General features: G+C 34.8%; 1 pseudogene; it reads left to right on the forward strand.

Annotated features, from left to right (window-relative positions):
- Positions 1-12680: 12680 nt before the first annotated feature.
- On the forward strand, positions 12681-13778 carry LOC126932287 (vacuolar-sorting protein SNF8-like; annotated as a pseudogene).
- Positions 13779-15479: the final 1701 nt, after the last annotated feature.

The raw sequence follows: 15479 nt of genomic DNA on the forward strand, positions 1-15479 counted from the left end.
TCACACAGTTCGAATATAATATTTTCCATAAACTTAACTATATTGAGATAGGAGGCATCACAGAAAAGATTGAATCTGTATTTCATTATTATTCTTCGTTTTGAATAATAATGATTCAGCATTCCTCAATATTACAGAATTTGTGAGCATATTTTGTTACACTTACCACTATGTTATAAAATAAATTGTAACCTTTAAGTAATGGACAAATTTATACCGAATTCAATAATTATCTTGTTTAATCTGATAGCAAATAATTTTCATTGAATGACAACAGAGTTAATTGTATAGCATCAAGCAATGTGCTATATAACGCATTACACAGTTCTAAGGAAATCATTTCTATGAAGCAATTAATAATGTGAGGTAATGTGCTTTTGCTATGCAGCACTCTCAAATCATAATTTTGAGCAAAAAGTTGTGTACAGTATACATGGAAAGTTTATTCAATTATGGAAAGCTACATCATAATAAGAGCTATAATCTATAATCACACAATCAAGGTACATAGGATAGAAATCATTCGCTATTAATGAAAGGAGAGACAGAGAAGAGGGGGAGATAGAGGACAGATGAGAGAAACAGAGACAGAGACAGAAACAGAGAGACAGGTAGACTTGTTTCATGAAGAACTCCTATAATATGTAGACAATTTATAGTGTTAATTCTTGTGTAAATGAAAGGTAGATAATTTAAAGCTTTGTATATCAAGGCATTTTAACGTCATAAAGTGTGTAGAAAATTAGGATATTGCATATAAACTCTAACATACAGACTGAGAGAAAAGTCTCTTCAAGACAGATTTTACACAAGTTGAACCCGAAATGATTTGTATCTAAAGTAATATATTCTATCCAGTACATTTAAATACATGGTTTTTTATTGGAATGGTACAAATACTATTCAACAGTAAAAATTCTGAGATTATAACATCCAAAAATTTAGTTTAACTGCATATATATTAAAGGTAGCTTTTTCTAAAAATGTAGAGATGTAAAATATTAAAATGAAGAAATATAAACTTGTTACTGTTTTTTAAAGGATTTATCATGATCAGTATTTTTCTATGCCTTTCTTAATTTACATAAGCTGCCAGTATTTATATTTTGCTTTTCAGTATTTTTTTATAAATTGAAGTCGAAAAATTGAATCCACAATTTAGTGGATACAATCCTCTTAGGTAGAAAACTTTACTTCAGTGTCTTAAACTGCCTAAATTATCATTTGGTTGTTACATAGTCATCCTTGTTGCAAAGGAAATTATATTCTAATGCACAAAATCTGGCTGGAATGTGGCAAAACGCAAAATAAGTTATGTGACCATATTACCTATTATGCTTAATACCATAATCATGGACAATTCCATTCTTGGAAATTCCTATTTACATAACCATCATTTTCTCAGTGAAATACACTTTCCCTGCATACATCACATTGACTTAACAATTATGTACCAAAGTCCGTTATTTTCTCTTAATCATACTCAGAAATATCAGAGTTACTTAAAATTAAAATGAATCATCAGTTATTTTTTTTTCTGAGAACACAGCCACCACCTTGATGCTGACTTAATTTTCATGGTGTCATTTTGCTTTATTGATCATCTCATAAGTTAAATACCAGAATTTGAAAACCCGGAAAAGATGATAGTTTTGCTTGGGCTTTACACACCTGGAAGAAAAGTGCCAACTTCCCAAACTTCCATGTAATATAATTGTAAAAAACTTGACCAATAGTAGCAGTCACTAAAAAGTGCAAATATAGACTCATATGGTAGTTGCATGTTTAGTTTTTTTAAAAACCATAAACTGTTCTCCAGACTGGCTATATCATCTTAACATTCCCAACCACAATGAATGAATGATCCAGTTTCTTTGAATTCCAGCCAACATTTGTTATATCTGTTATTTTTTACTTTAGACATTCTGACAGAGGTGTAGTAATATCTTATTGTGATATTAATTTGCATTTCCTTGATGCCTAATGATTCCAAAACATCTTTTCATGGGCTTATTTGCCATCTGTCTCTCTTCTTTAGTGAAATGTCTGTTTACATCATTTGACCATTTATTAATTGAACATTTTTCTATTGAAATTTTATATATTCTATACACTAGTCCTTTGTTGGATGTCATTTGCAAATATTTTCTTCAAGTTTGTAACTTGTCTTTTCATCCTCTTAACAGAGTCTTTCACAGAGCAAAGTTTTAAGTTTGATGGAGTCCAGTTCATTAAGTTTAATTTTATGGATCATGCCTTTTGGTATTAACTCTGAGAACTCTAAGCCTAGCTCTATATACTCAACACTTTTTCCTATGTTTTTTTCTTTTTTGGTTTCACAGATTTTTTGTTTTACTTTTAAGACTGCAATGCACTTAAAGTTAATTTTTGTATGAAGTATGAACTAAAAATAGCTCTTGGCCTAAATCTAAAATGTAAATCAATAAAAGTTCCAGAAGAATACATGGCAGAAAATCTCTGTGACTTTGCATTTAGAAAAGTGTTTTTAGATTTGAAACCAAAAGTATGATCCATCAAAAAAATTGATAAATTGGACTTCATTAAAATTCATAATACTGAGCAATAGTCACTGTTTAGAGAATGAAAAAGCAGGCCAGAACTAAGACAAAATATTTGCAATCACATATCTGAAAGGAATTTGCAACCAGAATACATAAAGCATTCTAACAACTTGCTAATAAGGAAACAAACAACCCACTTATATATTGACAAGACTTTGGAAAATACATTTTTGATACCAAACTTTGTGGAGAATAAGAAGCAAGTGGAATGCAAAATTGATTTTGCCATTTTGTAAAATATTTTCATAGTTTCTTTTTTTTTTTTTTTTTTTGAGACGGAGTCTCACTGTCGCCAGACTGGAGTACAGTGGCACGATCTCGGCTCACTGCAACCTCCGCCTCTCGGGTTAAAGCTATTCTCCTGCCTCAGCCTCTGAGTAGCTGGGACTACAGGCATTGCCACCACGCCTGGCATACTTTTAGTAGAGAGGGGATTTCACCATGTTGGCCAGGATGGTCTTGATCTTCTGACCTTGTGATCCACCCGCTTTGGCCTCCCAAAGTGCTAGGATTACAGGTGTGAGCCACCCCGCCCAGCCATTGTTTCTCTTCAATTTAAATATATACTTACCTATATGACCCAGCAGTACCATTCCTATTGTTACCCAAGGAAAATAAAAATGTATGCTTGTAGAATAACATGTGTGAATGTTTCTAGCAACTTTATTTATAGTCACTAAAAACTAGAAACAACCCAGATATTCTTCACTGGTGAATAAATAAACCACACATACCTATACAATGGAACACTACTCAACACAAAAGAGAAACAAATTATTGATTCATGTGATATGGTTTGGCTGTGTCCCCCATCTAAATCTCATTTTGAATCGTAATCCTCATAGTCCCCACATGTAGTGGGAGGGACCCATGGGAAGTAATTGAATCATGGGGACAGTTTCCCCCATATGGTTCTAATGATAGTGAGTGAGTTCTCACGATAGTGAGTGAGTTCTCACGAGATCTGCTGGTTTTATAAATGTCTGGCATTTCCCCTGCTTTCACTCACTCTGTCCTGCCACCCTGTGAAGGTGCCTGCTTCTCCTTCACCTCCCGTCATGATTCTGAGTTTCCGGAGGCCTTCCCAGCAATGCGGAACTGTGAGTCAATTAAACTTCTTTATAAGTTACCCAGTCTCGGGTATTTCTTCATAGCAGCGTAAGAATGGACTGATACACCTGTGCAACATGGATGAATTTTTAATTTGGGTATGTGAAAGAAGTCAGGCCAAGAGGCCACAAGGTGTAATTTTCTATTTTTATGACGTTCTCAATCAACAATGCTGCAGAGATGGAAAACAGATTGTAGTATTCAGGGTTAGAGTTGCAGGAAAGAGTGTTACAAAGGGGCAGCACTAAGAAAACTTTGAGGTAATAGAACTGTTCTTTATGATACTGTGCTGGTGGACACAACTCTAGGAGTTTTCACAACACACAGAACTGTACACCACAAAGAATAAATTGTCTTCTATACAAGTTTTTAACAGTTGACCAAGATTCAAAGGGCACCCAAGATTGATTATAGACTGTGACAAACGAATCTAACTGTACTAAAAATAAGTGATATGACAACATTGTATTTGTAGAGAAGTAAGGAGCTGACCTAAGTAACTGAAAAATAATGTTTGACTACATATCGGAATGTTAAAGATAAAAATAAAAGTCCACACTGTATTCTAGTTAGTAAATTTGTAGTAAGATATGAGTTAGCAATGCTGAAACTTCTTTACATTGTAGTAGGGCTGAAAAACGTAAATAAGTGTACTATGGATAATAAAAGCTGGTTTGAAAAAAATTGAAATAAGTCAAAATGGAATGTAAGAATCTACCACAGCCCAGCGTGGTGGCTCATGCCTGTAATCCCAGCAGTTTGAGAGGCTGAGGCAGGGGGATCACCTGAGGTCAGGAGTTTCAGACCAGCCTGATCAATATGGAGAAACCTTGTCTCTACTAAAAACACAAAAATTAGCCAGGTATGGTGGTGGGCACCTGTAATCCCAGCTACTCGGGAGGCTGAGGCAGGGGAATCGCCTGAACCTAGGAGGCGGAGGTTGCAGTGAGCCGAGATCGCGCCATTGCACTCCAGCCTGAGCAACAAGAGTGAAAGTGGAGTTGTGTTGGAGTTGGAGGTATTAGTGTGAGCTCTTATTTCTGTAACCATGCAGTCATATAGTGTACACAGAAAGCGGAGCTTTGCACACATGCTGTATTAAACATCAATACCCAAAAGTAAAATGTAATTTTTAAACATGAAATGTAAATAGTTTTGAAAAAATCACCTAGGTAAAAAAAAAAAAAAAAAAAAAAAAAAAAAAAAAAAATTCTAACCAAAGACATAACAAGGGGCTTTGAAGAAAATACTAAGATTTTACTGAAAGATGTTAAGATGACCTATTAGTTTCCATTGCAAATTTAAGCCATTCACTTGTAGACAACACATAAAGCAGAATCAAAAAAGAAACTATTTTAAAATACTAAAAAATTATTTGAATGAGTATTTCCCTCCACAAAATAAATATTCATGATGATTTTTCTCACATTAATTAAAGTTAGTAATTTAATAAATAGGTGTGGAATAATATTCACAAAATAAGTAATAATGGGTACAGGGCTCAACTGAGGTGGTTTAAGGAACTTGATTCTTTCTACAGGCTGAATTGATTAAACCAGAGATAATCAATTTGCCTAAATGAAGAAAATTAAGATGAATTAACAAAGCGATTTGTATCAACAGGTGGTGTCGACAATGGTTAAGAGACAAGCTTTGGGCTGAGACTGCCTGGGTTTGATTTCTTGAGCATCTGTGGAATCAGAGAAATAACAGCACTTGTCTCCTAGAATTAACAATTCTAATGAAGTAGCAAATGCGAAGTGTGAAGCATGGTGCTGGCACATAGTGCCCTGCAAGTAGTAACAATTAATCATATCACTACCATTAATTAAGTCAATTGAAAATAACCAGCAACTCTAGCGATATGAGAATGTAAATAGTCCTGTAAATGATTTAAAATATATTATCAAAACCCTGCATCTACTGGAAAGAACTCTCATTTGCATTGCTCACCTATCCTAAACTTGAGTACTTAAGAAAACGAACTTAGAGTCCCTAACATACCTTCCAGCTTAACATTTTACATAAGCTCAAACAAATTATTGCTACTACTCTTTCATATTCCACAACAATGTTGTTGAATGCATTTTTCCACAGAGAAAGTTGACTTCCTTATATTAAATTACACATTTAATAAAATTGGTAGAAAATAGTAAGATAATAATTTCCCATCACAATCCAGCATTTGAAAAATATCCAGAGAAGTATGATACTGCTTTTGCATTAGTGCCATATTGAAGAAACAAACCTTTCTATGCATGAACTGACAATATTCATCATATTATTTTAGGAGTCTCCAGGTTTAAAATGTCAAGTGTCTTTAAGTATGACAAATTTTGACCTAGAAATATTTTAATAGCAAAGATTTTTAAATTATGCAGTATCTATTCAAGTAATAACACTGAACAGCAATAAATTATAAAATCATCACTATTAAACAATCTAATACTGGCTATTCATGAAATAGACTTTTCATTAAATAAAGCAAAACTTCATATGATTTTTACATGCAATTCAATACAAAAGTATTATCTAGAATCTTATGCGGGATGTGTCTATTTTTATTAATTTAATGAAAAGAGAATGGATGACATAAACTTAAATAAAGATGACCTTATTCTGCTCTGAGGATTGTAGTCTGCTTTCCCAACTCACATCTCTGTAAAGAATTTGAGTTTCAGTGTGTTTGTTAAAAATAATAAAAAGTAATGTTATTTTCATACATATTCTTCTGTATGTGTATAAACACATATTTTATATACAGAGATGTACATTGTGTGAAGAATGACAAGGTGAAGGAGCAGAAATTAACACTGATTTTCTCAGTCACTGTTTCTATGGAAACATGACAGCTAACAGAAATACATAAAATCTGAACTCCTTTGCAGTAACATTAGTATAATTGTCTCACTCTTGACAAAGGAAATAGTATTGCTCATGCCTGTATCTTCAGAACTATGTTTTCTAAATGAACCAAACTATTGGCTCATTTAGAAACCGTCTCCTTTCTAGTTGAGAACAAATTCAATTTTTATTAAAGTTAATTTATTTTCAGTTTCTCCTTGAAAACCCTTTAAGTTATGCATAATATAAGGCACATGAATTATAGTCTGTGGATAAAGCCTGTAACCACCTAATACAGTGTCCTGTGGAATGTGTTCACAATTAGATTTTAAACTCAAATATTTAAATGGCAAACATGTAATACCTTTTTTGCTGGTTATATAAGATAATTCATTGATTTTGGAGTAAAAATTGAAAATAAGTTGAAAGATAACCTGTAAAATAAATGTAAGGAATTACATAAACCCATGGCTACTGACTACAAACACAACCATGGCATATATCGTCGGTGAGTGCTGTCTCATTATAAAGATAGAATAGGTGTCCTCTTGGCTCGCAGAGCTGAAAATATTTCTTATCTGGACTTTTACAGAAAAAAAAGTTTGAATAAAGTATGCCAAAGTATATTCACTGTCTCATTGTTGCAATACTAAAACATTGGAAATAACCTAAACATATCTGAGACAATGAATAAGTAAAATATGACATATTTACACAACGGGATCTTACATAGAGAAAAATGAACAAACTTGATATATATGGAAATGCAACTGATATGGACACTGGAAAATAAAGTATGGAGTGAGAAAAGCTGTATGTACTATGGTACGTTTTCACAAACACCATTTGTAAAGGTTTTAAAAGAAATCAATATTTTATGTAATAGCTTTTTTAAAATGTGTTGGAATGACTAATATCAAATCAATTAAAGTAGTGGCATCTGGTGAAAGGGGGAGGAAATGGATGTTGAAAAAGAAACAAAGGAGACTTCAAATGTATTTTAATGTTTTATATATTATTTCTTATATTTTAAAACGTTTTGAAGAAAATAGGAAAAATAAAACAAAAGAAATTTAACATTTAATTAATTAAAACACAAAATTTACAATTAATTTATCCCTATACAGTATTTCACTCATTATTTGCTTACCAAATGTCACATTTAATTAGAATGTTGAATTTGCTACATTTACTGAACAAAATTATCATGATTTTTTTAGTATTTTCTCAACCATTATATTCCAAGAAATCAATTGCTTATGTTTTCAGCTCTGTATATTGTCATGATTAATCTGATAAAATGACAGCTTATCTTCTAAATACAATGTATTACTATGTATTACTAGAAACAAATTTTTAAAACCAATAAACTTACTGCCTTTTTTCTAAATTTAAAGAGAGGTTTGTTCATATACATTGAAATGTTCCTCCTAAGTTTTTCTCTCTATAAAGTTTGACTCCTGGCCTAAAGATAAAAAAGCAGTTTCTGAAACGTCATATCTCTAATCAAGTATTTATATTAAGCTAATTAGCATATTTTATTTTATTTTTGAGACAGAGTCTTGCTCTGTCGCCCAGGCTGGAGTGCAATGGCGCGATCTCAGCTCACTGCAACCTCCTCCTTTCAGGTTCAAGTGATTTTCCTGCCTCATCCTCCCGAGTAGCTGGGATTACAGGCACTTGCCACCATGCCTGGCTAATTTTTGTATTTTTAGTAGAGACGGGGTTTCACCGTGTTAACCAGGCTGTTCTTGAACTTCTGACCTCAGGTGATCCTACCACCTCAGCCTCCCAAAGTGCTGGAATGACAGGTGTGAGCCACCCTACCGGGACCCTAATTAACATCTTAACCTATATTTACTGTTCCTAGGAGGAAAAAAATTGTTACAACTTATCAGAAATAAACTTTCTTTTGATGTTTGTTCAGTATCCTGAGAAGTTAACTTAATCCAAATAAGTAAGCAAGGATTTCAAGTTACAGATTATGTTATCTAAAGTATGCAGTTGAGAACATTTATACCTCGCCTTTCACCTCGTTTCCTAATCCTTATGTCTGTGTCCCAAGAAGTTAGAGACCAAGAATAAATTATTGTGAAAAATCACTTCTTTTTGGAAATGAGCAAAATTAACATCTCATAAAACACCAGTGAAGAAAAATCCAATTTAGCATCTTGACAGAGGCCCAAGAAACTATTTTATTTTGAGCAAAAACTCAGTGAGCCACATTATCTGCAAGAAAGGAAAGAGATGAAGAAAATTTTTATAGTAAATATAATCCTAGTATCCTGTTTTCATATGTCAAAAAAAAGTAAAAAAAAAAAAAAAAAAAAAAAGATAATCACAAAATTCTTCCGTTCCTGCTTTCAGTATGATCATTTCAGCTGTAAATTCAGCAATGATAACAGTCAAAAACAGCCAATTAATGAATAAAGGTAAACAAACTCTTTATTCTCAAGTTAATAGAAGTTTAAAGTAAAATTTTCGGTTTTGGTTGCGTGAGTAAAAATGTAGAAACATTGCTTTGTTTGAGAAACCACTGAATGTGCAGAACAAATTTTCTTCCTAGAATGAGAACTTGTGGCAAGGGTAAATGAGGGACCAAATGGACAGGAAGTGAGATGAGTCTTACAATGGAGTAAAACTCAGAAATGTCTTTTCAGGACAGGAGTGAGAATCATTAATAGAGCTAGGTCCTAAAATAGAATGAGGATGAGGCGCAGGGGTAGCATGAAACTCATGGACAGGTAAGGTTCAGATATGGAATGAAATTCAGAACTTAGGAAGAATGAAAGAAGGCAGGAGATAAAAGTTCTCACTGATCAGGAGAATGGGAAAAGATGTTCTTGTAATCTGAAAAGCATGGGGAAATTCACCATTATATTTTCTCACACTGTGCTTTCACCACTTTGCCCCATACAAGATCTAGTCACGAAAGTATATACATAAAGGCTAAAACTCCAGCTTTTTGGGAAGTGTGTGGATGAAAGGGACCCTTGGCAGCCAAAGATTAGTGAAACACATAGAGAAGAGGAGCTGGAGAAAATTGCCCTTTTAAAAAAAAAAATTAAGAAATGGGGTCTTGCTCTGTGGCTCAGGGTGTAGTGAAGTGGCACAATCACAGATCACTACAGCCTTAAACTCCTGGGCTCAGATGATCCTCCTGCCTCATGCCCCTGAGTAGTTGAGATTACGAGTGTTAGCTGCCATGCCCAGAAAGAAACATACTTTGAATGGAGTCCTGAGCTCAACCACAAGAGGCACATGCGTGGAGCTGATCTAACACAACATAGTGAAGCTTTGAGAACTGACCTATAGTACAGACCACTGCCTAGATCACAGAGAAACCCCAAAGGCAGACACAACAGAGCAGTTCAAAACAGCACAGCAAAGGATTTTATAAACAAAAATGGCATTCAAACAATAGTCTACAGACGTGGATTGGTACTCATAGTCCGAATGCAGCCAAATTGATTGCATGCTAAAAGAAACAACATTCTCCAGAAAATTACAAAGGCAGAAGAATTTTATTACATAATATTCAAAATGTCCAGGATATAATAAAAATATGTGATATATGAATAATCATAAAAATATATCAAGGGATTAACCGTTAAGAGAAATGACAGTCAATAGGCAGATGCTAAACCCAAACTGACCAAGATGTTGGACTTATTCAAAAAAGACTTGGAAATTAGAATTATATTTATGGCCCATGAATTAAGAGTGAACACTCTTGAAACAAATGGATAGATAGCTCTCAGGAGAGAAACAGAAGAAACAGAAAAGAATACAATAGCATTTTTTCTTTTTGAGTCAGAGTCTTGCTCTGTCGCCCAGGCTGGGGTGCAATGGCGCGATCTTGGTTCACTGAAAGAGAGCCATATCAAAATGGAAATAACAGAAGAAGGAGTCGGCAGGCTTGAAGATAAAAATCAATAGGAATTATATCTTCTGAAAAAAAAAATGAGAATATTATAAACACAGCCTCAGAGACTTGTAGGACATTATCAAAAGGTTATTCATGTTGTCATTAGAATTCTGGAAGGAGAAATGATAGAGATTGGTATGGAAAAATGGTTTGATTTAATAATGGCTAAAAACACCAATAATTGTATGAAAGATAATCTCATAGATAAAAGAAGCTCAATCAACCTCAAATAGATTAAACTCAAAGAGAACCACACCCAGACACATCATAATTGAAGTATTGAAAATCAAATAATAAGAAAAATCTTAAAAGCAGACAGAAAAAAATGGCATTATGTAGAGAGCAATGAAGATTCAAAGAACTACACATCTCTCACAAATAATCATGGATGCCAGAGACAGTGAATCAATATTTTGAAAGTGCTGGGGAAAATAACAACAACTCTGTCCTTCCAGAATTCTATATCCATACTTCAGGAACATACTTCAGAAAACATACTTCAGGAATAAAAACAAAATAAAGATATTCAAAAATGGTAAAAAAAAATATATATATATATGTGTGTATATATATGTGTGTGTGTGTGTGTGTATATATATATATATTTGTCACCAGTACACCTGTTCTAAAGACATGCTAAAAAAAAAAGTTTGTACGCAGAGAACCATTGACAAAATAAGGAAACTTGGAACTTCAGAATGAAGAAAGAACCATCAAAATGATAAAAATATAAATAATTGTAATAGGCTGCTTTCTCTTCAAGATTTTAAAAAATGTGTATGACTATTGAATGGAAAAAGTACATCATATATCACTGTTTAATATGGTTTTCAATGTTCACAGATATGACACATATGACACGTATAACATAAAGGAAAGAACGAAGGGACCTGTAGTGTGATAGCTGTTTCTATCACACTACGTCAAGTAAGATAGCTACGTCTTACTTGAGGTGATAAAATATGATCTCTAAGTAGACTGTGAAAAGTTAGACATGTGCATTGTAATCCCTGATAAAGCACTAAAAATTACACAAAAATAATCAAGATTTTAACCTGTTGATTCTAAAATTCACATGAAAAGGCAAAGGAATTAGAATGGCCAAAACAATTTTGAAAAACAACAAATTTGCTCTACTCACACTACCTAATTTTAGGACTCACTACAAAGTTATAATGATCAAGAAAGTGTGGGAGTGACAAAAGGATAGACATACTGATCAATGGAACATATAGCAAGTCCAATAATTCATCCACACAAATATAGTCAATTTATTTTTGATAAACATATAAAGCTGAATCAAGATTTTAGATTTTATCATACTTACAAACATTGGATCTGTGAATGTCATTGTTAAGAGAATGAGAAAACAAGCTAGGAAAAATATTTTCAAATTACATATTGAATAAGGATATCAATCTAGAATATGGAAAGAACTCTTAAAACAACAAGGGAAAAAACTCAAAAGTTTGTAAAATATTTTAACAGACACTTCATCACAGAGTACCTATGGATGATAACTAAATACATAAAAATATGTTAAATTATATTAGTCCTTAGGAAAACACAAAGTAAAATTATAAAATGATGCCAATACATGCCCAACAGAATGGTAAACATTTTTTTAAATGCCAATACCAAGTGCAGATGAGAATCTGGAGCAACTGGAAATCTCATACATTTTTAATAGGAATGCAAAATGGTACTCTGGAAAATACTTTAACAAACTTATTATAAAGGGACACATGTATGTTTCAGTAATCTTATTCTTAGGTACTTACACTAAATAAATGAAAATATATTTATACAAAAACTTGAACACAAGTGTTTATAGCAGCATTATTTATAATCACTGCAAACTAGAAACAACCTAAATGTTTTCGTCAGTTAAGGAGGTAAATGGATAAACAAAGTATGATACATTTATACAATGCACCTTTGCTCATCGATAAAACCAAACAAGCTGCTGATACACGTGACGACGGAGATGTGAAAGAAGACAGACTTAAAAGGTTACACACTGTGTGATTCCATATATATGACATCCTGGAAAAGTGAAAATTCTTACCATAAAGAACAGATCAATGGTTTCCAAGGGCAAGAAGTGCGTATAACATTTGACAAAGAAGAAATAGCCCAAGGCAATTTTTTTGTTTGAAAGAACTATTCCGGGGAGCCAGTAGCAGAGGAGCCTGAGACACGGGCCCAGGGCAGGGATGCACCGTTGCGGGGTGGGAGCTGGCACCATCGCTACAAAGAAATTTGCCAAGGCCAGCCGGGCCCAATGGCTCATGCCTGTAATCCCAGTACTTTGGGAGGCCGAGGCGGGTGGATCACCTGAGGTCAGGAGTTCGAGACCAGCATGGTCCAACATGATGAAACCCCGTCTCTATTAAAAATACAAAAAAATAGCTAGGCGTGGTGGCACACGCCTGTAGTCCCAGCTACTCGGGAGGCTGAGGCAGGAGAATTGCTTGAACCTGTGAGGCAGAAGTTGCAGTGAGCCAAGATAGTGTCACTGCACTCCAGCTTGGGCAACAAAGCAAGACTCCATCTCAAAAAAAAAAAAAAAAAAAAAAAAAAAATTTTCCAGGCCAAGTATAAGGAACGAGGGATGGTCCTGGCTGAGGACCAGCTAGCCCAGATGTCAAAGCAGTTGGGCATGTTCAAGACCAACCTGCAGGAGTTTGCCAGCAAGCACAAGCAGGAGATACGGAAGGATCCTGAGTTCCATGTGCAGTTCCAGGACATGTGTGCAACCTTTGGGGTGGAGCCTTGGCCTCTGGAAAAGGATTTTGATCTGAGATACCGGGTGTGGGGGATTTTTATTACAAACTAGGTGTTCACATTATCGAAGCATGGCTGGTGCTGAGCATTGGAGTGGAGGTCCGATAACTCTGGAGGAGCTACATCAACAGTTGTTAAAAAGAAGGGGCAAGTTCTCCCAGGAAGTCAGTCAAGAGGACCTGATCAGGGCCATCAAGAAACTAAAGGCACTTGGCACTGGCTTCGGCATCACCCCTGTGAGTGGCACTTACCTCATTCAGTCTGTTCCAGCTGAATTCAATGTGGATCACACCATGGGGCTGCAGCTGGCAGGGAAAAATGGCTATTGACTGTCAGAGAGATCAAAGCCAGTCTTAAATGGGAGACGGAGCAAGCAGCGAGCGGGACAAAGGCCAGAACACCTGCTGAGAGAAGGGCTGGCATGGCTGGACTTACAGGCCCCAGGGGAGACCCACTACTGCCTGCCAGCTCTCTTCCCCAACCCTTCCTCCCTTACAGCTGAGGAGGCCAGAGAAGTCCTCTCCTGAGTGTGGAAGGGCACACAGCAGCAGGTAGGGAGAAGAAGGGAGGCCTGTTGGCCAATAAACCTGGACAGTTTTGTTTATAAAAAAAAAAAAAATAGAAAAAAAAAAGCTCCCCCAGAAAAGAACTATTCTGTATTTTGATTATAATGGAGGTTACATGACTATGCTTTTGTTAAAACTCTACATCAAAAGTGTGAGTTTTACAGTATACATTTTAAAAATTCAAAAGGAAACAATAGTAATTGATGATAGTCATTTTACCCACTAACCTTATATCAACCTTTCTTACACTTGATTACATACCTCTGCAGCTCTACCCCCAATGGATATGAGATGCTGAATTATAAGGAGTTTAATGTACACTTGCATCTCCATCTGAATATATGGGGGTGGAGCCATTAAAAGCAAAGCTTGTGAGGTTCACCTGGAAGGATCACATGCCCAAGATCAAAGGAGGAGTGAAACCTAAGACTCCTAAGCAACACAGCATGGTTATTTCTAAGGTCAGGGCATCACTTTGCTAATTAATATGAGAAGTATTATTTCCTAAATAAGATTTATGCCTTTTCACTTTGCTATAATACGACGGTGGCTCATAGTTAAAAGTAGGAGACAGGCAGAACTACATAGCAGTTGTACGTAGCTTAATCTATAGCTAATATTCAGCCAGAATACAATAATATCAAGCTTGTTAACATATTTTAAAACTTTTGTAACTGTTGGCAAATGTTGGACATCTGCCCCTAACCCTGCAAGCACTGCACGATAGTGCTAGCTACCCCAGCCGTGTCTCCAGATCTCCAGAAACTCCCCACAATCCAGCAACCAAAGAGTTAATGTTTGGCTCAGTGAGGAACCCCCAAGGACTGCTCTAGCAGCAAAGCTTGATCCGCACCCATTCTTTAGTACACAAGCCAGCCCAATTGTTAAATACTTAAATTATCATTTCTGGCTTAGGCTCAGTTGAATGTGTCTTAAATTTCCCAAAGCATGGCAAGCCCTTCTGTATTCAGCAATCCTTCTCCCCTGGTGAGCATGGTGCAGAATAGTATTAATAGATGAAGCAGGTTGAAGTCACAATCTGCTCTACCCCTGAAAAAAACACCAACCCCTCTGTAATAGTTGGATTATGGTGGTTACTGAAAAGGGATGACGGCACCCAGAGAATTTCCTGTTACTTTTGTGTCAAACTCAATATCATGTTGAAGATGACTGCTTTATTTTTGTCTTCAATCCACACATCCATCAAGTATTTAACAAATGCTTTTGAGTGAATTAATTTTAAAATATTAAATAGAAACATTTCTATTCTAGAAATAAAAAATATTGAAATTGAAACATTTGAAAACAGCAGAAACATACTGATCATTCCAAATATCTCATATATAATAGAAATCAGTATATTTATTGTGCTAATAATAAAAATTGAAGGACATAATATTTTCAGTCTTTATCCTAAGTCTGCTTTGGCCGTGATAAAAGCTGTTGGATAGCAGAATTTTACAACTTATTTTTTTCTCAATGTGTGTACAATTTTGCATTATAAACTACTTCAATTTGAGTAAGTTTTGTATGACCAGATGTGACATTTTATTGTACACAGAGAAGTATATTAGATTGTTAATTAAGATTTTACATGACCATTCAATTTATTTATGTTACAAGTTCTGAAACTTAATTTGCCTTGAGCTTAAAGTATACTGT

The sequence above is a fragment of the Macaca thibetana genome, chromosome 12, assembly GCF_024542745.1.
Source record: "Macaca thibetana thibetana isolate TM-01 chromosome 12, ASM2454274v1, whole genome shotgun sequence".
Taxonomy (NCBI): Eukaryota; Metazoa; Chordata; class Mammalia; order Primates; family Cercopithecidae; genus Macaca; species Macaca thibetana.